The 25,504-nt window shown below is 44.4% G+C and overlaps 1 pseudogene; it reads left to right on the forward strand.

The window, feature by feature from the left end:
* The first annotated feature begins 1,070 nt into the window (after positions 1 to 1,070).
* Positions 1,071 to 1,188, forward strand: LOC126427552 (5S ribosomal RNA; annotated as a pseudogene).
* The last annotated feature ends 24,316 nt before the right edge of the window (positions 1,189 to 25,504 follow it).

A 25,504-nucleotide genomic window follows, 5' to 3' on the forward strand; every position in this document is an offset into this window, starting at 1 on the left:
AGATCATATAACTAATGAGGAGGTATTGAACAGGATTGGGGAGAAGAGAAGTTTGAGGCACAACTTGACTAGAAGAAGGGATTGGTTGGCAGGACATGTTCTGAGGCATCAAGGGATCACCAATTTAGTATTGGAGGGCAACGTGGAGAGTAAAAATCGTAGAGGGAGACCAAGAGATGAATACACTAAGCAGATTCAGAAGGATGTAGGTTGCAGTAGGTACTGGGAGATGAAGAAGCTTGCACAGGATAGAGTAGCATGGAGAGCTGCATCAAACCAGTCTCAGGACTGAAGACCACAACAACAACATCAACAACCTACATAGGGAGGAACGATCAGCACGATAAAATAAGGGAAATCAGAACTCGTACGGAAAGATTAAGGTGCTCTTCCTTTCCGCGCGCTATACGAGATTGGAATAATAGAGAATTGTTGTGAAGGTGGTTCGATGAATACTCCGCAAGGCACTTAAATGTGATTTGCAGAGTATCTATGTAGATGTAGATGTAGATGTAGATAGTTGAATAAAACACGTTACCGTATGTCTACTGTGTATGATATCTCACCTGATCCCCTAATTGTTTTGAGCAGTGCACAGCACAACCACTCTCAACTGTCTTCCAGTATTTATTAGTTTTATGTCCCTTTGCCACTGTCACTGTATTCTTCTCTCTTAGCATAAAAAAGCGCGAATATGTTCTCATGCCAAAACTTTGGGAAAATCTTTGAAGGTGCTGAGGAAGGTAGAACGAGGGAGCTGGTACCCCGTTTTACAGTCAGACTCTTTTAAATAAACAGGTGCATATTCGTCTTTCTTTTCCCTACTCAGCTAGGAGCATTTTTGCGATGGTTTCCTTCTGTTTCCTGCTACAGCACGTCGCTCACATGAAAAGAACTGTGTGGGTCAGTAAGAATATTTATAGGTTATTTGTTTGAAATTGAAATAACGCAAAACTAATGTTAGACCGAATTTTACGTTAAAAAAATTGCATGTGGTTCAGTACTACAACATGTGATTCCCAGATGATAACGGAGTAACTTCACAGCCTATTTCTCCTAGTATATCGCATTATAACGGCCTTGCCGCAGTGGTAAAACCGGTTCCCGTCAGATCACCGAAGTTAAGCGCTGTTGGGTTGGGCTAGCACTTGGATGGGTGACCATCCGGTCTGCCGAACGCTGTTGGCAAGCGGGGTGCACTCAGCCCTTGTCAGGCAAACTGAGGAGCTACTCGACTGAGAAGTAGAGACTCCGGTCTCGTAAACTGACCGCGTGCCCTTCCGTATCCGCATCCCATGACGCCTGTGACCTGAGGATGACACGGCGGCCGGTCGGTACCCGGTGGGCCTTCCAAGGCCTGTCGGACGGAGTTTTGTTTATGTCACTTTATAAACTACGTTTTTTTCTCACAGTGATTTTGCGTGGGTATTTCACTTGTACAAGTGGGGTAACTTTGAACCTCTGTATCTCGAAAACGAATAAAAATATGAAAAAAATTTAAGGTTTTTCGACCATGGAATCTTAGGAATACATTGTAAAAAGAATTACGGCCCTTTGCTGTGCGTAGCCGACTTGTAATCTGCGTATGGGTTTTGATAACCAAGAAACAATTTTTTGGGATATTTCTCGAAGACGGATAAAGAATTTTGAAAACGGGAGGTGGTTGTTCTAGATACATGCCTAGAGAATGTACCCTTAAAATTTGAGCAATTTGCTTCAGTTATTTATTACTTACATTTCACGTGTAGAAGTAGTGAAACTCTGAATATCTGCATCTTGGGATCGGATAAAGATATTAAGAAAACTGTCAGCGTCATTCGAGCTCAGGATCTTAGAAAGATATCGTAATAATTTCAGCCGTCTTTGGGCCCTCAGCTGAGTTTTGGTCCTCTGGTGACGACGAAAACATAGTAAAAAAAAAAAAAAAAAAAAAAAAAAAAAAAACAACACTTTCTTGGCGTTTTCCGAGGAACCGCCCACGAACTAATGATTCATCCGTAATTCCCGTCAAGGCCCTCGTAGACCACATCAACTGCCTAAAGAGCCAACCGATTTGCTCCATTTGGAGCAGAAGTGTGTACTATTCATACTTCGAACCTGTACACTAAGACGATCGTTATGCTGGGCATACAAATGGTGCCTAGCTCAAGGACTATCCAAAACACTTGTCCCCACCTTTTTATTCAACAGAACCAGAGGTATGAGCACCGGAAAATCCCGGTTTTTTTCCCCGGTCATTTGGAACATATTAGGTACGCTTGCTGTCGCAAGTATAGCGATTCAAGTCTTTCGTCACAGTCCTGTAAACTTTGTAGCGCATAATCGTTCCATAATTTAAAAAATGTATGTACTGTTTGTGTTTTAGCATCTGGGACATGTAGAGATGGCAGAAAATTTGAAACATGCTTTGGTCTGCCCCAGAGCAAAAAAGGTTGAGAAACACGGCTCTAAACTGTCTAAGAAACACTATACCACCAGCGGTTGTTTAGAAAAAACAACAAACACGTATGAGATGAAAACATAGTCTTTGTATTTATTCATTCATGACTGATCGGTTTATAATGACTGACCCGTTTATAATTGCACCGGATCTCCAGCAGTTACTATGAGTATTGCTTCAAAGACTGTTAGGAAGTTATTTATATGAGGCACCAGTGGCAGGCTGTTAAAACGTATACAGCTGTTAAAAACAAGAGCTCCATAATCAAAATATCCACGGGTATGCTGCCGGTCTATAGTGTCCAACGGGCACAATATTTCGGCGATCAAACATGTCGCCATCATCATGATGGCCGTGGATATTTTGATTATCAAATACGCCGGGAGAAACTCAAGAATCACAACAAGAGCTCCATGTTTTGAGAGGTGCCAGCATAGGCCAAAACAAGAGAAAAAGTAAAGTAAACAGGGGCTCTAAATGCACATCTTAAGACGTACTAGCGAGACCGCTCCCCTTTTCGTTATGCTGATCCGCACAGCTTCAAAGTCTGCTACTCAGCATAACAGGCAAGGCAACCAAGTGCTACCAACATACTAGGCACAGGCGTGAAATTGAAAAACTATCCCAACTTTGTCAGACTGTTTTCATCATGTGTAAGACTATATTAATGCTGATTATTACGTTAAACACAACACGCAAATACAAAAAATAAATGAAAGAAGAAACTTTAATTAGTATGAACTGTACTAATAAAAATGATTTTCAGCTTATCGAGATAAGATAACTGTTTTAGTAAGAAAAAGAACCGCAGATCGTTACGAATTAGCAAAATATTACGCGCATTCGGCTGCGAAACGGTCTGTGTCAACGTTCAGACCTGCCCTACTGGGTTAGTTTTCCTGACCTACCATGAAAGTGTGCAAATATAGCAATGCGTGAAGATTCACAACGAAATTCAGTTAAAAATCATTCAGTGCCACACGTAAGTCAATTCAATTGTTGACAGAAGCGGAAAAAGTGGGCAGTAACAAGCATGAAATTCTACAAGATCTTCATATTTCATCCACAGGTTGCCAGTATAGAATAAAGGTAGCAATAAAACGAACTGGGGGCGCGGGAATTTCTTAAAATTGCTTTGCTAATAGTCTATCTGCCTCCATCGAAATTAGAACCGAAAACAAGCCAGATTTCCCTTGCAGTAGCAAACATCTTTCACAACGCTAGCAGCCAACCCAGGCAAACAGCCCTCTATTATTACCAGACATGAATAAGCCGGCACATTTCGCACTGAAAATGGCAAAATGATCTGCACTTTGTGTTGAATAGAGCTTTCGGGACTCAAAAATAAGAATTTTCCACTTTTATATCACCGCTTATGTGACAATCATTCGGGATTTTTATCGAATAAACAAAATACTGTTATTAGCGAGTAAATTTAGTAGGATAATTCGTCACCACCCCAGGAAATAAACTGATACATAGCTGCCAAACGTATTCTACAATGTTTCGAATTCTCCATTAGACTCGCCACAGCCATAAGACGTTCATTGTCGAAGTGTTTCTTAAGCTAGCTAGCAGATTCAAAGAAATTAACATGAAAGGAATCCAACAGAGACCTTTCATCATGTAGATGTGGATGTTCCGCAGTTTCTGTATGCAGACGACTTTAATGAACTCCACGGTGTGAACCTGCGCCCGCTGGGCTCTGGCTGCCGCCGGTCTGGTTGGATATCGGACAGTGGATATAGGCCCACGTGTATCCCGCCGGCGCTCCCCCTGGCGTGAGTCGCGTGCGGCCGGGGTCAGGGGTCACGCCTCGCAGATAACGGCAGATGGCCTGCCGACCCCACCGCAACTCGCCACGCACCTGCACCGCACAAACCACCCTCCGCCACGCTCCACTTCCGGCGCCGCTCCGCTGCCCTCATCTACACACACACACACACACACACACACACATACACACATGTAATCGCCCCTCTAGGTCGGGGTCCCGACGTTATCGTCCTCTACATCTGCAGTCTAGGGGACGTAAATCACAAAGCGACCAAGGAAGACCGATTGCAAATGACAGTTCCGTAAGTCGCAGGTTCACACCGCCCTGTCGTTTCTCGGAGAGCTACGTGTGGTCGGCCGCAGTGAACATATCTACAAATACTGGCAATTAAAATTGCTACGCCACGGAGATGACGTGCTACAGACGCGAAATTTAGCCGACAGGAAGAAGATGCTGTGATATGCAAATCATTAGCTTTCCAGAGCATTCGCACAACGTTGGCGCCGGTGGCGACACCTACAACGTGCTGACATGAGGAAAGTTTCCAACCGATTTCTCATACACAAACAGCAGTTGACCGACGTTGCCTGGTGAAACGTTGTTGTGATGCGTCGTGTAAAGAGGAGAAATGCGCACCATCACGTTTCCGAGTTTGATACAGGGCGGATTGTAGCCTATCCCGATTGCGGTTTATCGTATCGCAACATTGTTGCTCGCGTCGGTCGATATCCGATGACTGTTAGCACAATATGGAAAGGGTGGGTTCAGGAGTGTAATACGGAACGCCGTGCTGGATCCCAACGGCCTCGTATCACTAGCAGTCGAGATGACAGGCATCTTATCCGCATGGCTGTAACGGATCGTACAGCCACGTCTCGATCCCTGAGTCAACAGATGGGGACGTTTCCAAGACAACAACCATCTGCACGAACAGTTCGACGACGTTTGCAGCAGCACGGACTATCAGCTCGGAGAGCGTGGCTGCGGTTACCCTTGACAATGCATCACAGACAGGAGCGCCTGCGATGGTGTAATCGACGACGAACCTGGAAGCAGGAATTGCAAAACGTCATTTTTTCGAATGAATCCGGTTTCTGTTTACATTATCATGATGGTCACATCCGTGTTTGTCGACATCACGGTGAATGTACATTGGAAACGAGTATTCCTCATCCCCATACTGGCATATCACCCGGCGTGATGGTATGGGGTGCCATTGGTTACACGTCTCGGTCACCTCTTGTTCGCATTGACGGCACCTTCAACAGTGGACATTACATTGCAGATGTGTTACGACCCGTGGCTCTACCCTTCATTCGATCCCTGCGAAACCCTACATTTCAGCAGGATAATGCACGACCGCATGTTGCAGGTCCTGTACGGGCCTTTCTGGATACAGAAAGTGTTCGACTGGCCAGCATATTCTCCAGATCTGTCACCAACTGGAAACGTCTGGTCAATGGTGGCCGAGCAACTGGCTCGTCACAGTACGCCAGTCACTACTATTGATGAACTGTGGTATCGTGTTGAAGCTGCATGGGCAGCTGTACCTGTACACGCCATGCGAGCTCTGTTTGACTCAATGCCCAGGCGTATCGAGGCCGTTACTACGGCCAGAGGTGTTTGTTCTGGGTACTGCTTTCTCAGGATCTATGCATCCAAATTGCGTGAAAATGTGATCACATGTCAGTTCTAGTACAATATATTTGTCCAATGAATAGCCGTTTATCATCTGCATATCTTCTTGGTGTAGCAATTTTGATGGCGAGCAGTGTACCCAGTGTGAGGTTTCCTATTTCTCTCTACTGGAACATCCACCATCAGCGAAAGTGCAATAGCCTTATTCTATGCCCAGCCAGTATTCACCCATTACAGATACGTGAAAGCCAAGCGACACCGCACTGTCTGTTATTACAGTCAATATTTATTTATAATATCTGCTTTTTGTACTAATTTGAGTGAAACTCTCCTGTTAATAAGTTAAGTTTCAAATTATTACTATGGGTTTGCTGCATTCTTTACCGGTTGCCGCCAAATATGCTGCTTCACAGTTACTAGGCGGCCGATTCGCGTTTCAAAATAAACTGATATCTTTGCCTTGCGTAGTTCATGTACACCGAATTAATTCCTTCAAAAGTTACAGAGTTCACTTAACACAGCACTATGTTTTTTCCGTTGAACATTATTCCCTTTAATGTTAATGTGGAGTAATCTATTACTACTACTACTATTAATACACTACTGGCCATTGAAATGGCTACACCAAGAAGAAATGCAGATGATAAACGAGTATTCACTGGACAAATATATTATACTAGAACTGACGTGTGATTACAGTTTCACGCAATTTGGGTGCATAGATCCTGAGAAATCAGTACCCAGAACAACCACCTCTGGCCGCAATAACGGCCTTGATACGCCTGGGCATTGAGTCAAACAGAGCTTGGGTGGCGTGTACAGGTACAGCTGCCCATGCAGCTTCAACACGATACCACAGTTCATCAAGAATAGTGACTGGCGTATTGTGACGAACCAGTTGCTCGGCCACCATTGATCAGACGTTTTCAATTGGTGAGAGATCTGGAGAATGTGCTGGCCAGGGCAGCAGTCGAACATTTTCTGTATCCAGAAAGGCCCGTACAGGACCTGCAACATGTGGTCGTGCATTATCCTGCTGCAATGTAGGGTTTCGCAGGGATCGAATGAAGGGTAGAGCCACGGGTCGTAACACATCTGAAATGCAACGTCCACTGTTCAAAATGCCGTCAATGCGAACAAGAGATGACCGAGACGTGTAACCAATGGCACCCCATACCATCACGCCGAGTGATACGCCAGTATGGCGATGACGAATACACGCTTCCAATGTGCGTTCACCGCGATGTCGCGAAACACGAATGCGACCAACGTGATACTGTAAACAGAACCTGGATTCATCCGAAAAAATGACGTTTTGTCATTCGCGCACCCAGGTTCGTCGTTGAGTACACCATCGCAGGCGCTCCTGTCTGTGATTCAGCGTCAAGGGTAACCGCAGCAACGGTCTCCGAGCTGATAGTCCATGCTGCTGCAAACGTGGTCGAACTGCTCGTGCAGATGGTTGTTGTCTTGGAAACGTCCCCATCTGTTGACTCAGGGATCGAGACGTGGCTGCACGATCTGTTACAGCCGTGCGGATAAGATGCCTGTCATCTCGACTGCTAGTGATACGAGGCCGTTGGGATGCAACACGGCGTTCCGTATTTCCCTCCTGAACCCACCGATTCCATATTCTGCTGACAATCATTGGATCTCGACCGACGCGAGCAGCAATGTCGCGATACGATAAACGGCAGTCGCGATAGGCTACAATCTGACCTTTATCAAAGCCGGAAACGTGATGGTACGCATTTCTCCTCCTCACACGAGGCATCACAGCAACATTTCACCAGGCAACGCCGGTCAACTGCTGTTTGTGTATGAGAAATCGGCTGGAAACTTTCCTCATGTCAGCACGTTGTAGGTGTCGCCACCGGCGCCGAACTTGTGTGAATGCTCTGAAAAGCTAATCATTTGCATATCACAGCATCTTCTTCCTGTCGGTTAGATTTCGCGTCTGTAACACGTCATCTTCGTGGTGTAGCAATTTTAATGGGCAGTAGTGAATATTATTATTATTACACACGTTATATGCCTTTTATCAAACCACGCGAAACATTCATGACTACTTGTTGTTCGTGTTCTTCCATTACTCCTTCATTCGTTCACTAAAGGCTCCTTCCTTTCTTCAGTCCACTTTCGCCTTTGGGTTTTAGGTGCTTTTTCTCTGCCATCACTTCCCACTTGTACACCTTGTGTATATAGACGCCTCTGTCTATGACGTTCGCTGGATCTATCTCAGCTCGTTCCAGAACAATTTTCACTTGCGTCATCCAAGGTGTAGTGGTCTTGAGTCCCTGGATGTATCTGAGGATTGGTCTGTGAGAGTCTGATGACTTGCCCATAAAATTTCAGTCACCTCTTTCTAATTTCCGCTGCGATGTTGGAGAACCTCTGTGGCGTCCCTGGAGTGAAGCCTATATCCATCCTCCGTGAGTTTTGGTCCAATAATTTTCCTAGTAGTTTTTCTTTCCTGTGTGTAACATTTGTGTCTCACTGGCGTATAACACCTCAAGTTTGACTACAGTGTTCCAGTGACGAATTTTGGTGCAGGTGGACAGACATTTCTTGTTGTAGATGCCCTGTGTTTTGTATAGGGCTCTCTTCATTTTCAATAACCTAGTGTTCAAAAAATAGTTCAAGTGGCTCTGAGTACTATGGGACTCAACTGTTGTGGTCATAAGTCCCCTAGAACTTAGAACTACTTAAACCCAACTAACCTAAGGACATCACACACATCCATGCCCGAGGCAGGATTCGAACCTGCGACCGTAGCGGTCACGCGATTCCAGACTGACGCGCCTAGAACCGCTAACCTAGTGTTCTCCTTTCCTGTCGGTTCGAGCATTTCACCTAGGTACTTGAAGTGTCTGACCCTGTTCATCTTGCCATTCTTTGTGATCAAATTTGGTATGGTTAATTTCGTGCAGAAGACTTAGCCCTACTTTTTCCCCGCAGTCTTTGAGTACTTCTAGCTGTCTGATTGCTGTGGTTTCGTTATCTGTGAGAAGTGCCACATCGTATTATTATTATTATTACTCTTTTGTTTCTCAGACGTTATGTCTGGTTAAAAATGGAAAGTGACGCGGACCTTGATCAAGCGTGACTTCCTTTTAATTGTACGGTATATGTTACATTGCATTTAGGAACTTTCGGGTAATTGAACATGTATCAATAATTACAGATTTTTGTAGTTGTATATATACGTTTGGATGCTGCTGTATTGCGTTGATGTACTGGTGGATATTGTGAGGTATGACTCCTGTAGTTCATAGTATAATTGGTATAATGTCAACTTTATCCTGATGCCACAGGTCCTTGACTTCCTCAGCCAGCTGGATGTATTTTTCAATTTTTTCTCCTGTTTTCTTCTGTATATTTGCTGTATTGGGTATGGATACTTCGATTAGTTGTGTTAATTTCTTCTTTTTATTGGCGAGTATGATGTCAGGTTTGTTATGTGGTGTTGTTTTATCTGTTATAATGGTTCTGTTCCAGTATAATTTGTATTCATCATTCTCCAGTACATTTTGTGGTGCATACTTGTATGTGGGAACGTGTTTTATAAGTTTATGTTGTAAGGCAAGCTGTTGATCTATTATTTTTCCGACATTGTCATGTCTTCTGGGGTATTCTGTATTTGCTAGTATTGTACATCTGCTTGTGATGTGATCTACTGTGTCTATTTGTTGTTTGCAAAGTCTGCATTTATCTGTTGTGGTATTGGGATCTTTAATAATATGCTTGCTGTAATATCTGGTGTTTATTGTTTGATCCTGTATTGCAATCATGAATCCCGTCTCACTGTATATATTGCCTTTTCTTAGCCATGTGTTGGATGCGTCTTGATCGATGTGTGGTTGTGTTATTATTATTATTATTATTATTGCCCAGAGATAATCCAATACGTTGTTCACTTCTCGTAATACTCTCTTCGGAATCGTAGGATGCTATCGTGTTTCGTTAGCTCGGTCTTTGTTAACACAGTGTCTTTGATATGATTCACTAGTGTGAGTGGTCACACCTTTCCGCGATAATCAATGTTCAAACAGAGTCTACGATCGAAAATCAAGTTGCGACGCGATGTATTAGTAGTAAGTCCAGCAATAACTGAAGTTGTTTAACTGAAATTAATGATATCATTCTTTTATCGATGGAGATGTTCTCCGGATGTTAGCTTTATCTGAGTCCTGTCAGTACTTTTGACAATAAATTAAACGAACAGAAATTTACTTTTAATTAGCCTGGCTTACAATAAAGTTAAGTATTTTACAGAGCGACACGTGAACTTAGGAGACGCGAATGCTCACGACCCGAACGCTAGAAGCTCGGACACTATAATCACGAGCACAAAGACTGCCACACGCTAAAGGCTCACAGACGATAGAGATGTCAACAATACGTGTATCGGTTGCCTAGAGTAGTTGTGTAACAAAAGGGACGCTCGTCAGAAACTCTTTGAATAAAGCTGTTTGCTACTTTGCGCATAGACTGAAGCGCCAAAGAAACTGGTACAGGCATGCGTATTCCAATAGAGAGATTTCTAAGCAGGCAGAATAAGGCGCTGCAGTCGGCAACGCCTATATAAGACAAGAGTCTGGTGCAGTTGTTAGATCTGTTGCTGCTGCTACAACGGCTGTTCTCAAGATTTAAGTCAGTTTGAACGTGGTGTTACAGTCGGCGCACGAGCGATGGGACACACCGTCTCCGAGGTAGCGATGAAGTCGGGGATGTTCCCGTGTGCACCGCTGATATCAGGAATCTCGTAAAACATCAAATTTCCGACATCGCTGCTGCCTAAAAAAGATCCTGTAAGACTACATCTACATCTACATCTACATTTATACTCCGCAAGCCACCCAACGGTGTGTGGCGGAGGGCAATTTACGTGCCACTGTCATTACCTCCATTTCCTGTTCCAGTCGTGTACGGTTTGCGGGAAGAACGACTGCCGGAAAGCCTCCGTGCGCGCTCTAATCTTTCTAATTTTACATTCGTGATCTCCTCGGGAGGTATAAGTAGCGGGAAGCAATATATTCGATACCCCATCCAGAAACGCACCCTCTCGAAACCTGGACAGCAAGCTACGCCACGATGCAGAGCGCCTCTCTTGCAGAGTCTGCCACTCGAGTTTGCTAAACATCTCCGTAACGCTATCACGCTTTCCAAATAACCTGGATCTTCTCTATCTCCTCTGTCAACCCGACCTGGTACGGATCCCACACTGATGAGCAATACTCCAGTATAGGTCGAACGAGTGTTTTGAAAGCCACCTCCTTTGTTGATGGACTACGTTTTCTAAGGACTCTCCCAATGAATCTCAACCTGGTAGCCGCCTTACCGGCAATTAATTTTATATGATCATTCCACTTCAAATCGTTCCGCAAGCATACTCCAAGATATTTTACAGAAGTAACTGCTACCAGTGTTTGTTCCGCTATCATATAATCATACAATAAAGGATCCAGAAAAAATAAACTTGAATTGGCCTTCCAACTAACAAAAAATACGTAAAACAAAAAATCCCTTTCATGGGGGTCCAAAATTACGCATTACAACACAGTGATTAAGCCAGAAGCACTGTATGCAGCAGAAACACTTAACATGAATATCAAAGGCCAAATGGAGAAACTTGAGGTAAAGGAAAGAAAAATTTTAAGAAAAATTATTGGGCCTAAATTTCAAGACAATAAGATTATATACATCAAAAATGAAACTCTCTACAAGAAAATTGAAAAACTTTCAGATTCTATGCGAAAAAGGAGAATAAATTTTTATGGTCATCTTCTCAGAATGAATTCCAACAGATTAACCAAACAAATCTTTGACTTCTTCCGTAACCGAAAAACGAAGCGCAACTGGTTTAAAGAAACTGAGAAAGACCTAGCGGAATTAAATATTTCAGAAAATTCACTTATTGATCGAACTGCTAAATTAATTACTAAAGATGAAAACATAAGGTTCCAAGACAAATGCACACAAAAGTCCAAATCCTTCATCTCGGAAGAAGAGAGGAGAAGAAGATCATAAAGAATGAAGAAATACTGGGCCCTAAGAAAAGAACAATGCACAAAGAAATGATTGATCCAGCGTACCCCAAAGAGGGTGAAACGAAAGAAGAAAAAGAAAAAAGATCCCTCTTTCTATGTATTCGCAATACATTACATTTGTCTATGTTAAGGGTCAGTTGACACTCCCTGCACCAAGTGCCTATCCGCTGCAGATCTTCCTGCATTTCGCTACAATTTTCTAATGCTGCAACTTCTCTGTATACTACAGCATCATCCGCATGGAACTTCCGACACTATCTACTAGGTCATTTATATATATTGTGAAAAGCAATGGTCCCATAACACTCCCCTGTGGCTCGCCAGAGGTTACTTTAACTTCTGTAGACGTCCCTCCATTGAGAACAACATGCTGTGTTCTGTTTGCTAAAAACTCTTCAATCCAGCCACACAGTTGGTCTGATATCACATTTTCTCTTACTTTGTTTATCAGCGGAAGTCCATCGAACGCCTTCCGGAAGTCAAGGAAAATAGCATCTACCTGGGGGCCTGTATCTGGGATGCCCGACGACCGAAGAGAATGTTTCAGCGTGACAGAAGTGCAACCCTTCCGCATATTGCTGTAGATTTCAATGCTGGGCCATCAACAAATGCCCACGTGCGAACCATTCAACGAAACATCATCGATACGGGCTTTCGGAGCCGAAGGCCGACACGTCTACCGTTGATGACTGCACGACACGAAGCTTTACTCCTCGCCTGGGACAGTCAACACCGACATTGGGCTGTTGACGACTGGATGCATGTTGCCTGGTCGCACGAATCTGTTTCACATTGTATCGAACGCATGGACGTGTACGGGTATGGAGACAACCTCATGAATCCACGGACCGGGCTGTTCAAGCTGGTGGAGGCTCTGTAATGGTGTGGGTCGTGTGCAGTTGGTGTGATATGGGACCCCTGATACGTCTAGATACGACTCTGACAGGTGACACGTGAGTCATAAGTATCCTGTCTGATCACCTGCATCCATTCGTGTCCATTGTGCATCCCGACGGTCTTGGTCAATCCCAGCAGGACAATACGACATCCCAAACGTCCAGAATTGCTACAAAGTGGCTCCACGAACACTCAATCTGAGTTTAAACACTTTTGCTTGCCACCAAACTCCCCAGACATGAACATTATTCGAGGCTAACTGGGATGCCTGTTCAGAAGAGATCTCCACCCCGTCCTACTCTTACGGATTTACGGACAGCCTTGCAGGATTCATGGTGTCAGTTTCATCCATGACTACTTCAGATAGTCGAGTCCATGTTGTTGACAGTTCTTCCGGATTATATGGCCGTGGTCCATGGAATTCTTCTATGCCTAACGTTTCGTCCAATACTACGTTGGACATCTTCAGAGGCATGGCTGGTCCTGCCGAGTGACGAGAGCGGCCTAAATACCGAGGAAAGTGGGCGTGGTCTAGCTTGCACACAGTAGCAGAGAGAAAACTGGTCAAAGATAAAATGTAACTATCGATAATAGTCCGTCATAGATAAAAATCACTTGTCGATTGTGTAACGCCACTGTCCATATCTCGCTTAATTTCAAGGCCTCTTCTTTTCTATTAAAATTATCTACATGTTTATAAATTTCAATAGCCTCCCTATACAGTCGTGGATAATAGTTCGTGGTAGCACTTAAAACTGTAGTTTCAGAAAACTTAACTACATGGTCACCTGGCTGAAGTGCATGTTCCGCAACGGACGATTTATCTATTTTTCCCAGTCGGCAAAGACTTTTATACTCCTTTACCCTCGTATTCACACTTCTTTTCGTAGTACCAATATAGGCCTTGCCACAAGTACACGGAATTTTATACACACCGCTAGATGATAATAGTGGGCTTCTATCGTTAACAGAACGAAGTACTTGTCCTATTTTTCTGGTAGATTTCAATACCAGTTTCACTTTATGTTTCAGCAAAATTTTGCCGATTCGATCTGTAACCTTACTAATGAAAGGTAAAGACACCGTGTTCTTCCATTGCTGTGTACCATCTTTGTCCGTTGGCCTGCTGTAATTAGGTCTTAAAACTCTATTAATTTCTTTGTTTGAGTACCCATTCTTTTCGAAGGCCTGTTTCAGATAATTCAGTTCCGTATCCAGATGTTCCGGCGTTTAAATCCGTTTAGCCCTGTCCACTAAACTTTTGATTACACCTCTTTTTTGTTGTGGGTGATGACTGGAGTTCTCATGTAAGTATCTATCAGTATGTATGCTCTTCCGAAACACTTTATGTTTTAGACTGCCATCGGTCTGTCTCACGACTAACACATCGAGAAACGAAATAGCCTGGTCTTTTTCCACTTCAATAGTAAACTGAATTTTAGGGTTTATGCTATTAATATACCCAAAAAATTCGTCTAAGGCTTTTTTACCGCGTGTCCAAACCACGAATGAGTCGTCTGCATAACGATACCAACAACATGGATTCTTATTTGCTTTATTCAATGCTAGTTGTTCAAATGTAAAAATTGGCAAACGCAGGACTCAACGGGTTACCCATGGCAACACCATCCACTTGCTCACAAAACTCCTCATCCCACTGAAACTGGCTAGATGTGAGACAGTGTCTAAACAGAGCGGCCAAATCTTCAGGGAAAACTTCCGTTATGTAAACCATAACTTCAATGACCGGAATCATAGTAAACAGAGATACAATATATCAAAACTGACCAGAATGTCTTCAGGAGCCGAGGTTAGACCTTCAATTTTCTCAATTAAATGACGTGAATCCCTCACATAAGAGTGAGCCTTACCAATGTATGGTTGTAGAAGATTAGCTAGCTACCTAGATATTTGATAAGTAGGGGAATCAATCGCCCAGTTCCCTCGGTATTTAGGCCGCTCTCCGACCGCCGACTAGTCAGTCGGCAGGACTCGACAGGACCAGCCATACCTCTGAGGATGTCCAACGTAGTATTGGACGAAAAGTTAGGAATAGAAGAATTCCATGGACCACGGCCATATAATCCGGAAGAATTATCAACAACAGTCCCATCCGGTCGTGAAAGCCTTCATTGTATGAGTCGAGTCCACGCCACGTCGTGTTGCGACACTTCTGCGTGCTAACGGGGGCGCTACGTAATACACTCCTGGAAATGGAAAAAAGAACACATTGACACCGGTGTGTCAGACCCACCATACTTGCTCCGGACACTGCGAGAGGGCTGTACAAGCAATGATCACACGCACGGCACAGCGGACACACCAGGAACCGCGGTGTTGGCCGTCGAATGGCGCTAGCTGCGCAGCATTTGTGCACCGCCGCCGTCAGTGTCAGCCAGTTTGCCGTGGCATACGGAGCTCCATCGCAGTCTTTAACACTGGTAGCATGCCGCGACAGCGTGGACGTGAACCGTATGTGCAGTTGACGGACTTTGAGCGAGGGCGTATAGTGGGCATGCGGGAGGCCGGGTGGACGTACCGCCGAATTGCTCAACACGTGGGGCGTGAGGTCTCCACAGTACATCGATGTTGTCGCCAGTGGTCGGCGGAAGGTGCACGTGCCCGTCGACGTGGGACCGGACCGCAGCGACGCACGGATGCACGCCAAGACCGTAGGATCCTACGCAGTGCCGTAGGGGACCGCACCGCCACTTCCCAGCAAATTAGGGACACTGTTGCTCCTGGGGTATCGGCGAGGACCATTCGCAACCGTCTCCATGAAGCTGGGCTACGGTCCCGCACACCGTTAGGCCGTCTTCCGCTCACGCCCCAACATCGTGCAGCCCGCCTCCAGTGGTGTCGCGACAGGCGCGAATGGAGGGACGAATGGAGACGTGTCGTCTTCAGCGATGAGAGTCGCTTCTGCCTTGGTGCCAATGATGGTCGTATGCGTGTTTGGCGCCGTGCAGGTGAGCGCCACAATCAGGACTGCATACGACCGAGGCACACAGGGCCAACACCCGCCATCATGGTGTGGGGAGCGATCTCCACCACTGGCCGTACACCACTGGTGATCGTCGAGGGGACACTGAATAGTGCACGGTACATCCAAACCGTCATCGAACCCATCGTTCTACCATTCCTAGACCGGCAAGGGAACTTGCTGCTCCAACAGGACAATGCACGTCCGCATGTATCCCGTGCCACCCAACGTGCTCTAGAAGGTGTAAGTCAACTACCCTGGCCAGCAAGATCTCCGGATCTGTCCCCCATTGAGCATGTTTGGGACTGGATGAAGCGTCGTCTCACGCGGTCTGCACGTCCAGCACGAACGCTGGTCCAACTGAGGCGCAAGGTGGAAATGGCATGGCAAGCCGTTCCACAGGACTACATCCAGCATCTCTACGATCGTCTCCATGGGAGAATAGCAGCCTGCATTGCGGCGAAAGGTGGATATACACTGTACTAGTGCCGACATTGTGCATGCTCTGTTGCCTGTGTCTATGCGCCTGTGGTTCTGTCAGTGTGATCATGTGATGTATCTGACCCCAGGAATGTGTCAATAAAGTTTCCCCTTCCTGAGACAATGAATTCACGGTGTTCTTATTTCAATTTCCAGGAGTGTATATTGTATATTTTTACAGTTAGTGTTATTACCTTTCGCAGGTAAATCGATGTTTGCAGTTCATTTTGAGTCACATACAGTCATTTTTATTTATGTTTCACCTCGATAATGGTGAATATTGCGAAAGGGACACTACAGCGGCCGGGAATCGAACCCGCGCCCGCTGCATTTCAGTCAGCTCAAGGGGCGGACAGTTTGAAGGTTAAACGCAATAGTTCAAGCACTAAAGTTGTAAACATCGTATATATGCTTCTACCATAGAGTTTAAGTTTCATAGAGTGGCTATTCGTCCGCCATGTTTGAAGCAAACTGAACTGCCATGTTTTCTGGGATAAAAGCTATCAGCTAGCATGACACACCCAAAGATCGTGACACAGACTGACGTTCAATAGTTGATCGCAATCTAAATCGCGGAACTGTTTTCAAAAGGCAAGTGGATAACATTGTGTACAGGATGTGGCACACCATCTGATACCTTAGACGCCCAAAAAATTGCAGTTCAGTTCCCCTCAGACATGGGTGAGGTATGGCCATTGCATGAAATTTAAACTGTTTGGCATTGACGCACCCAGCTCACGTTCCGCATTTCACTACCACTTTGTTCACATTATATTTGAGAATGGGAGCACTAAGTGATTTCCAGAAAACTTTACGCATATTTTCAACCTTCAGGAAACACAAAATTAGATTACTACTTTTTTGCCGATCACGCAAGCAGACTTCAGCACGAAGCATTGCTTCGCCCTGTATGCAACCCATTTTGAAGACAGTATCCACGGACTTCACTGAAAGCACCTGCGCTTTCTCTCAGTGTACGCGGATCGGTGCACTATTGTGCAAAGCAATTTCACAGGATGATATACTCTTATTTGCTCAATGATTCAAGATTCCTTGTTCGTGGACACCTTCCGTTCACGCCTCACAAAATCTGATAACTGTTATTGCTACTCGAATTTGGCCAACTCAGCACGGGGTAAAACAGATGATTTAAGATGCAGCCTCTTTCCCCTTTTGTTTGGTTTCCCAGTATTTCTTAAATATTGATCTGTGCTATTCTCTACCTCTCTCCTATTGTGGTTCCCTCTGGAAACATTTGGTCCTTTGTACCTTTTCCTTGCACTCGTGCCTGTTTTCTGTGTCTTTGTGTGTTCCCCGGTAGATCCTTCTTTACATAAAACATGAAATTCGTGTTTATGAATTTTTGTCAACGATGCTGAATGTTTTTTTATCCATTATTTGTAACTGGTCACAAAATGTAATCCTCCGCTTTCTCTATGAATCTACACGCATCAAAAAAAGTTTTGCATCACCCCGATTCCCAGAACTCCTGAAGATAGACGTTCACTGTGGATATTGTATCACAGACACAGTCCCTTTGACTGTTGAGAGATGTCACTAAAGCCGGCCGGTGTGGACGTGCGGTTCTAGGCGCTTCAATCTGGAACAGCGTGACCGCTACGGTCGCAGGTTCGAATCTTGCCTCGGGCATGGATGTGTGTGATGTTCTTAGGTTAGTTAGGTTTAAGTAGTTCTAAGTTCTAGGGGACTGATGACCACAGATGTTAAGTCCCGCATTCGTGAGGACGACGGTTCAATCCCGCGTCCGGCCATCCTGATTTAGGTTTTCCGTCATTTTCCTAGATCACTCCGGGCAAATGCCAGGAAGGTTCCTTTGAAAGGGCACGGCCGACTTCCTTCCCCATCCATCCCTAATCTGAGCTTGTGCTCCGTCTCTAATGACCTCGTTGTCGACGGGACGTTAAATACCAATATTCTCCTCCCATAGTGCTCAGAGCCATTAGATGTCATCAAACCCGCCCAAAGATATAAACAACCATGCATGAGCAGCGCCTATTAGACGGAGGGGGTCCGACAGCCGATCAGTTCCAGTCATTCCTCCAGGAAGGAGGTACACGGCTCCAGTTGTTTGTAGTTCAACCGTGCCTAGACGGTCCATACCGCGGTTCGATCGCGTCCACATTGTTACTTTGTGCCAGGAAGGGCTCTCAACAAGGGAAGTGTCGAGCCGTCTCAGAGTGAACCAAGGGATGTTCATCCATACTCCGCAAGCCACCTGACGGTGTGTGGCAGAGGGTACCTTGAGTACTTCTATCGGTTCTACCTTCTATTCCAGTCTCGTATTGTTCGTGGAAAAAAAGATTGTCGGTATGCCTCTGTGTGGGCTCTAATCTCTCTGATTTTATTCTCACGGTCTCCTCGCGAGATATACGTAGGAGGGAGCAATATACTGCTTGACTCCTCGGTGAAGGTATGTTCTCGAAATTTCAACAAAAGCCCGTACCGACCTACTGAGCGTCTCTCTTGCAGAGTCTTCCACTGGAGTTTATCTGTCATCTCCGTAACGCTTTCGCGATTACTAAATGATCCTGTAACGAAGCGCGCTGCTCTCCGTTGGATCTTCTCTATCTCTTCTATCAACCCTATCTGGTACGGATCCCACACTGCTGAGCAGTATTCGATCAGTGGGCGAACAAGCGTACTGTAACCTACTTCCTTTGTTTTCGGATTGCATTTCCTTAGGATTCCTGCAATGAATCTCAGTCTGGCATCTGCTTTACCGACGATCAACTTTATATGGTCATTCCATTTTAAATCACTCCTAATGCCTACTCCCAGATAATTTATGGAATTAAAACTGCTTCCAGTTTCTGACCTGCTATATTGTAGCTAAACGACCTGTCTTTCTATGTATTCGCAGCACATTATACTTGTCTACATTGAGATTGAATTGCCATTACCTGCACCATGCGTCAATTCGCTGCAGATCCTCATGCATTTCAGTACAATTTTCCATTGTTACAACCTCTCGATATACCACAGCATCATCCGCAAAATGCCTCAGTGAACTTCCAATGTCATCCACAAGGTCATTTACGTATATTGTGAATAGCAACGGTCCTACGACACTCCCCTGCGGCACACCTGAAATCACTCTTACTTCGGAAGACCTCTCTCCATTGAGAATGACATGCTGCGTTCTGTTATCTAGGAACTCTTCAATCCAATCACACAATTGGTCTGATAGTCCATATGCTCTTACTTTGTCCATTAAATGACTGTGGGGAACTGTATCGAACGCGTTGCGGAAGTCAAGAAACACGGCATCTACCTGTGAACCCGTGTCTATGGCCCTCCGAGTCTCGTGGACGAATAGCGCGAGCTTGTTCGGACACGGAGGAGATACAGAGAGACAGGAAGTGTCTACGACATGCCTCGCTCACGCCGCCCCAGTGGTACTACTGCAGTGGATGGCCGCTGGCTCGCAGGAACCCTGACAGCAACGCCACCATGTTGAATAACGCTTTTCGTGCAGCCACAGGACGCCGTGTTACGACTCAAACTGTGCGCAATAGGCTGCACGATGCGCAGCTTCACTCCCGACGTCCACGGCGAGGTCCATCTTTGCAACCACGACACCGTGCAGCGCAGTACAGGTGGGCCGAACAACAACATGACGAATGGATCGCTCAGGATTGGCATCACGTTCCTCTCACCGATGACTGTTGCATATGCCTCGAAGCAGATAATCGTCGGAGACGTGTTTGGAGGCAACCCGGTCATGCTGAACGCCTTAGACACACTGTCCAGCGAGTGCAGCAAGGTGGAGGTTCCCTCCTGTTTTGGGGTGGCATTATGTGGGGCCGACGTACGCCGCTGGTGGTCACGGAAGGCACCGTAGCCGCTGTTTGATACGTGAATGCCGTCCTCCGACCGATAGTGCAGCCATAACAGCAGCATATTGGCGAGGCATTCGTCTTCACGCACGACAATTCGCTCTCCCATCGTGCACATCTTGTGAATGATTTCCATCAGGATAACGATATCGCTCTACTACATTGGCCAGCATGTTCTCCAGACATGAACCCTGTCTCACATGTCTGGGATAAGAAACTGCCTATTGGCTTCTGTCTCGGGTTCTTCAGCCGACGTTCACCTAATGATTTCACTAACGTTACCCCAGCACGAGTGGCTGGCATTGTCAAAGCTTCACCCTCCATAGCCGGTGGTGAACTGGAGGGTGAAGCTTTGACAATGCCAGCCACTCGTGCTGGGGTAACGTTAGTGAAATCATTAGGTGAACGTCGGCTGAAGAACCCGAGACAGAAGCCAATAGGCAGTTTGTTGACAAGAGGCCACGAAAGCGTTAACAATTTTGTATGTCTGGGATAGATTGAAAAGGGCTGTTTATGGACGACGTGATCCACCAACCACTCTGAGGGATCTACGCCGAATCGCCATTCAGGAGTGGGACAATCTGGACCAACAGTGCCTTGATGAACTTGTGGATTAGTATGTCACGGCTAATACAGGCTTGCATGAATGCAAGAGGACGTGCTATTGGGTATTACAGGTACCGGTGTGTACAGCAATCTGAACCACCACCTCTGAAGTGGAAATGATGTTTATTTTGATCTCTATTCCAATTTTCTGTACAGGTTCCGGAACTCTCGAAACCGAGGTGATGCAAAGCTTTTCTAGGTGCGTGTGTTATATACTCAATGATTTGATACACTCCCTTGTTGCTTCTAAATTTCCAAATACCATACTTGGGGCCCAACGTTTTTCGAGTAATTCTTCTTTCTTCCTTCTCCAAATTTTTCAACTGTTTGGCAATGTCTAGAAAAGTTATTTACTTGAAATTTGTACAGCAAATTCATACTTTTATATAAAGTAGTATCTTGCTAATCAGACATAATCGGGGATCTGTCAGTTCCAGGTTATAGAATATGCTGTTTTATGAAGGTTATGTCTAAAAACATCGATTTAAAATTGGAATATAAGGAAATCCTGTAGTTTTAACGCACAATAACAAGTAACTGTTATTTATTAAATACAACAGGAGAGATTACAGCACCCAGTATCAAAAAATAAAAGTATGTATTACTTACCTGTAAAAAAAATTGTATTAAAAGTCGAATACTGTAATGCTCTATTAAATAATTCTAAGGCTCCAAGTTTTAGAAAAGTTCAGTACATACAAATACTTTTTTTCGCCAGTTAAGACATAAAATAATCACCACTGATTTGAAAAGATCGAGAAGAAACTAATTAATAAAAAATGTTACCAAGAATTAGGTACACTTAATTGGAATCAGTGTCGTTAAGAATAGAACACATAGCCGCTCTACAACACTGTGGAAATGTTGATTGTTTCTTGGATTGAGCTGTTTCTTGATAAACATTATTTTGTACGATGTGCAGAGTCTCAGCTTCAGATGAGTTGTATTGCTGAGTACTCTTGGCTATTTTCACGAAAGTGTGTAAGGCTTCTGAAGCCTCAGCCCATGACATGTGAGGTGCAGGCGTTTCTCCCAGGTATGGAGCGTCCTATTGTAAGTAGGCTGTTTAGGTTTTATGTTGGTAACGCCATGTAGCGCTCTGTATGAAAATCACTGACTGTGCTGTGTGCAGTCTGTGGCTGGTTTGCACTGTTGGAATATTCTCTATTGTAGTGTTGGGCAGTTGGATGTGAACAGCGCGTAGCGTTGCATAGTTGGAGGTGAGCCGCCAGCAGTGGTGGATGTGGCGAGAGAGACGGTGGAGTTTTGAGAGCGGACGATCTGGACGTGTGTCCGTCAGAAAGAGGAAATTTGTAATACTGGATATTATGAACTGATTGTAAGGCCTGTATTACTACAAATGTTATCAGTATCATTATGTTTTTAATGATGTTTTCTGTACCTTTGTAATTGTATTCTCATGTTATAAAGTTGTTCAAATGGCTCTGAGCAGTATGGGACTTAACATCTGAGGTCATCAGTCCCCTAGAACTTAGAACTACTTAAACCTAACTAACCTAAGGACATCACACACATCCATACCCGAGGCAGGATTCGAACCTGCGACCGGAGCGGTCGCGCGGATCCAAACTGAAGCGCCTAGAACCGCTCGGCCACACCGGCCGGCTATAAAATTGTAATTGACACCAGTTCATCAAATTAAGTAACTTGTAAGCATTCATTTCAGTGCACGGATTTCTGTTGGTCATAGTTTATGCACAATATGTGAGAAGTTTGGTTAGTGTTTGCACGTGTGTTGATAATTCAGCAAGGGACTGGTTAACAGCATTGCTGGTTCTAAGGACATTTAAAAATTTTTTTCTTTTTTTTTACTGCTCAGACTTTGAGAGAAAAAAAAAGGAAATTGTAATTACTACTGTGATGTATGATCAGGACTGTCTTTATGAGAACAATTTTTGCTTTTGACCAAAATTGCATCAATAAGTGTGTACATTTTTTATCTTTGGTTAGTGTTTGCACGTGTGTTGATAATTCAGCAAGGGACTGGTTAACAGCATTGCTGGTTCTAAGGACATTTCAAAAAAATTTTTTTGTGAGTGCACAAGTGGTGGTTTATGGACTTGCTATATTGTCCGCAAGACTCTTTGATGGTGCACCTCCACAATCGCAAACTTTTATCAAAACTTTTATCAAATCATTACTGGCCACTGTCCAAATAAGTTTGTAAAATTTTTTGTGGGGAGCATGTGGGCTATGTAAGTAGGCTGTTTAGGTTTCATGTTGGTAACGCCACGTAGCGCTCTGTATGAAAATCACTGCCTGTGCTGTGTGCAGTCTGTGGCTGGTTTGCGTTGTTAGAATATTTGCTATTATAGAGTTGGGCAGTTGGATGTGAACAGCGCGTAGCGTTGCGCAGTTGGAGGTGAGCCACGAGCATTGGTGGATGTGGGGAGAGAGATGGCGGAGTTTTGAGAGCGGACGATCTGGACGTGTGTCCGTCAGAGAGAGTAAATTTGTAAGACTGTATATCATGAACTGATACATATATATATATTATGACTTTTGAACACTATTAAGGTAAATACATCGTTTGTTCTCTATCAAAATCTTTCATTTGCTGACTATCCCTATCAGTAGTTAGTGCCTTCAGTAGTTAGAATCCTTTATTTATGCAATTTTGTCATATGATGACATGATGGAGACCGTGGCTGTTGTTTGAAGGCAAATGTTGATGGTGTTAGGACAGCAACCAGCCACAAATTTGCTTTCAGTTCCTTTATTAAAATGGTACCGTTACCGGTTTAGAATCGTTGTGATTCATCCTCATACGGTTTACACGATTTCTTTATGACATGTGGTGTGTTTTTACAGATTAATTGCCCTAAAATATAAATAAAACATAACTATAAACACGCCACACACATATGGTTGCGTTACAGATTTTCGTTGCATGTGACTTACGCGAAACGTCGGTTTCGGGTGTTTGTTTTTATAACATTCGTCCAACAGATGCAAATGCATTCTCATTGCATCCTCGTTGTTGCACACGTAAATTGTTCTCACTGTACGCTTTAGATTTGTCGCTGAGATCATTTCAACCACGCACCACGTGTTTTGATACATACAGAGAGCTTACAAACATATGAGTATCACAGATGCTATGATATATCGTAACATTTGACGATGATGTCCTATGTTTGGAAGGGATCATATATTCATTTAGACAACTGTACTGCCTTTTACATTAGTACAGAGACATTGAATTTTTGAGTTGATATTGCTAAATTAATTATAAAGTTATATATATATATATATATATATATATATATATATATATATATATATATATATATATATATATATATAGTACTGTATATGTAAAATAGTATATTATTTAATTACATTTGGCATCATGGGAATTATAGTAACATATAAATTTGCTACTTGATCTGCAGATAGGTGTATTAATATTATTTGCTTTGGAGGCTGGAAAGTAATTTTTGGAAATTTTTCAGGAAAGGGGTGTTAGCTAACTCTGTTTGTTCGTTAAGGATACAGTCTGGGTTGCTGTTTTTGTGTGTGCGTATTTCTAATTTTGCTAATATATTCATAGTGGCTCCTTTTTCTGCTAGATGCAAAAATAAGTAAAGAGAGTAATGTCTGAGTACGTTCAGTTTTGCTCAGGTGTTTGAAAATCAAATAACGTTAGGGATTTACCAGCACAGTAATTCATTAATTTTTCAAAAGGGGATGTTTCACTATGGGTTGAAAACACCTTGTATTATCACGCCGAGAGTCAGAGCTTCTTCGGTAGCTAAATATTTGTCAGTGTCGATCCCGATGTTTCTTCAAGGTGTCCGACTGCGCTTTCGAAAAGCGCCCAGCTAAAAGTAACAGGAAAAAAAATTTCAGATCTGTTGAGAGGTGGCATGAGCCCCCTCTCATATTTCTATCTTACGATTTTCCTCTCTAATTGCATGCCATGAAAAGTTGCTATTCCTTCACATGCGGACTTCCCACGCAGCATCTCTCGTCAGCCAGGTGGTCCGGCAACAGGCGGGCTCCACTGATCTCGAGAGGGTTAAGCCGACGTGTGTGAGGGAGTCGAGTGAATGCTTTCCAGACGCCGACATTGTCAAGAGACACGCCTGCAGGGGCCTGAAGTAGCGGCTGGGCTAGTTCCGTTACTTCGCAGAAACTTAGCGAAAACACTTTCTGGCGGGCTACCAGCGAGGCGTGGGAATGACTTGTGTACCCAGACAGTTTTGGCGGGCAAATTCCCGCGCTTTCTGCAAAATCGTAACTGTGATTGGCTTGCTCAGGGCATAGCTCTGTGACGTAGCAAAATCGGCGCAGAAATTGGCGCCAAGAATCTCCATTGGTGGAATGGTAGTGCTTCGCCAATAGAGTGGAACTCTCCGCCGGTTTTCGAGTTGCTGATTGGAACGGCCACTGCCGTGCGGGCGGGAATGTTCTGTGTTCGGTTTGGTACGGGTGCTCTTGTGGAGTAGTCGGCTCTCGCCTTTCGGTCGGAGTAGGTTACAAGACTGAGCTCTCTCTGCTCTGGACAGCCTGCCTTCCGTTGGCTGTCTAATATACTTTAAATAAAAGTAACTGTTTGATGAAGTTGCTGAAGTTTCGACTTCAACGTAACTTTCCGAGTACAGTTGGCAATTGAGCGTTCTGCATACAAGCGGCCTATGTTGTCTGTCTTGGGCAGTTTTGGCTAAAGTTGACTATCGGAGTTACTGTGTGACTTCGCTTGTTAAAATCAATCACTGTACCGTCAGTGATTGTGTGGCGAGCCTTCTTCGT

This window comes from Schistocerca serialis, chromosome 11 (genome assembly GCF_023864345.2).
Source record: "Schistocerca serialis cubense isolate TAMUIC-IGC-003099 chromosome 11, iqSchSeri2.2, whole genome shotgun sequence".
NCBI lineage: Eukaryota > Metazoa > Arthropoda > Insecta > Orthoptera > Acrididae > Schistocerca > Schistocerca serialis.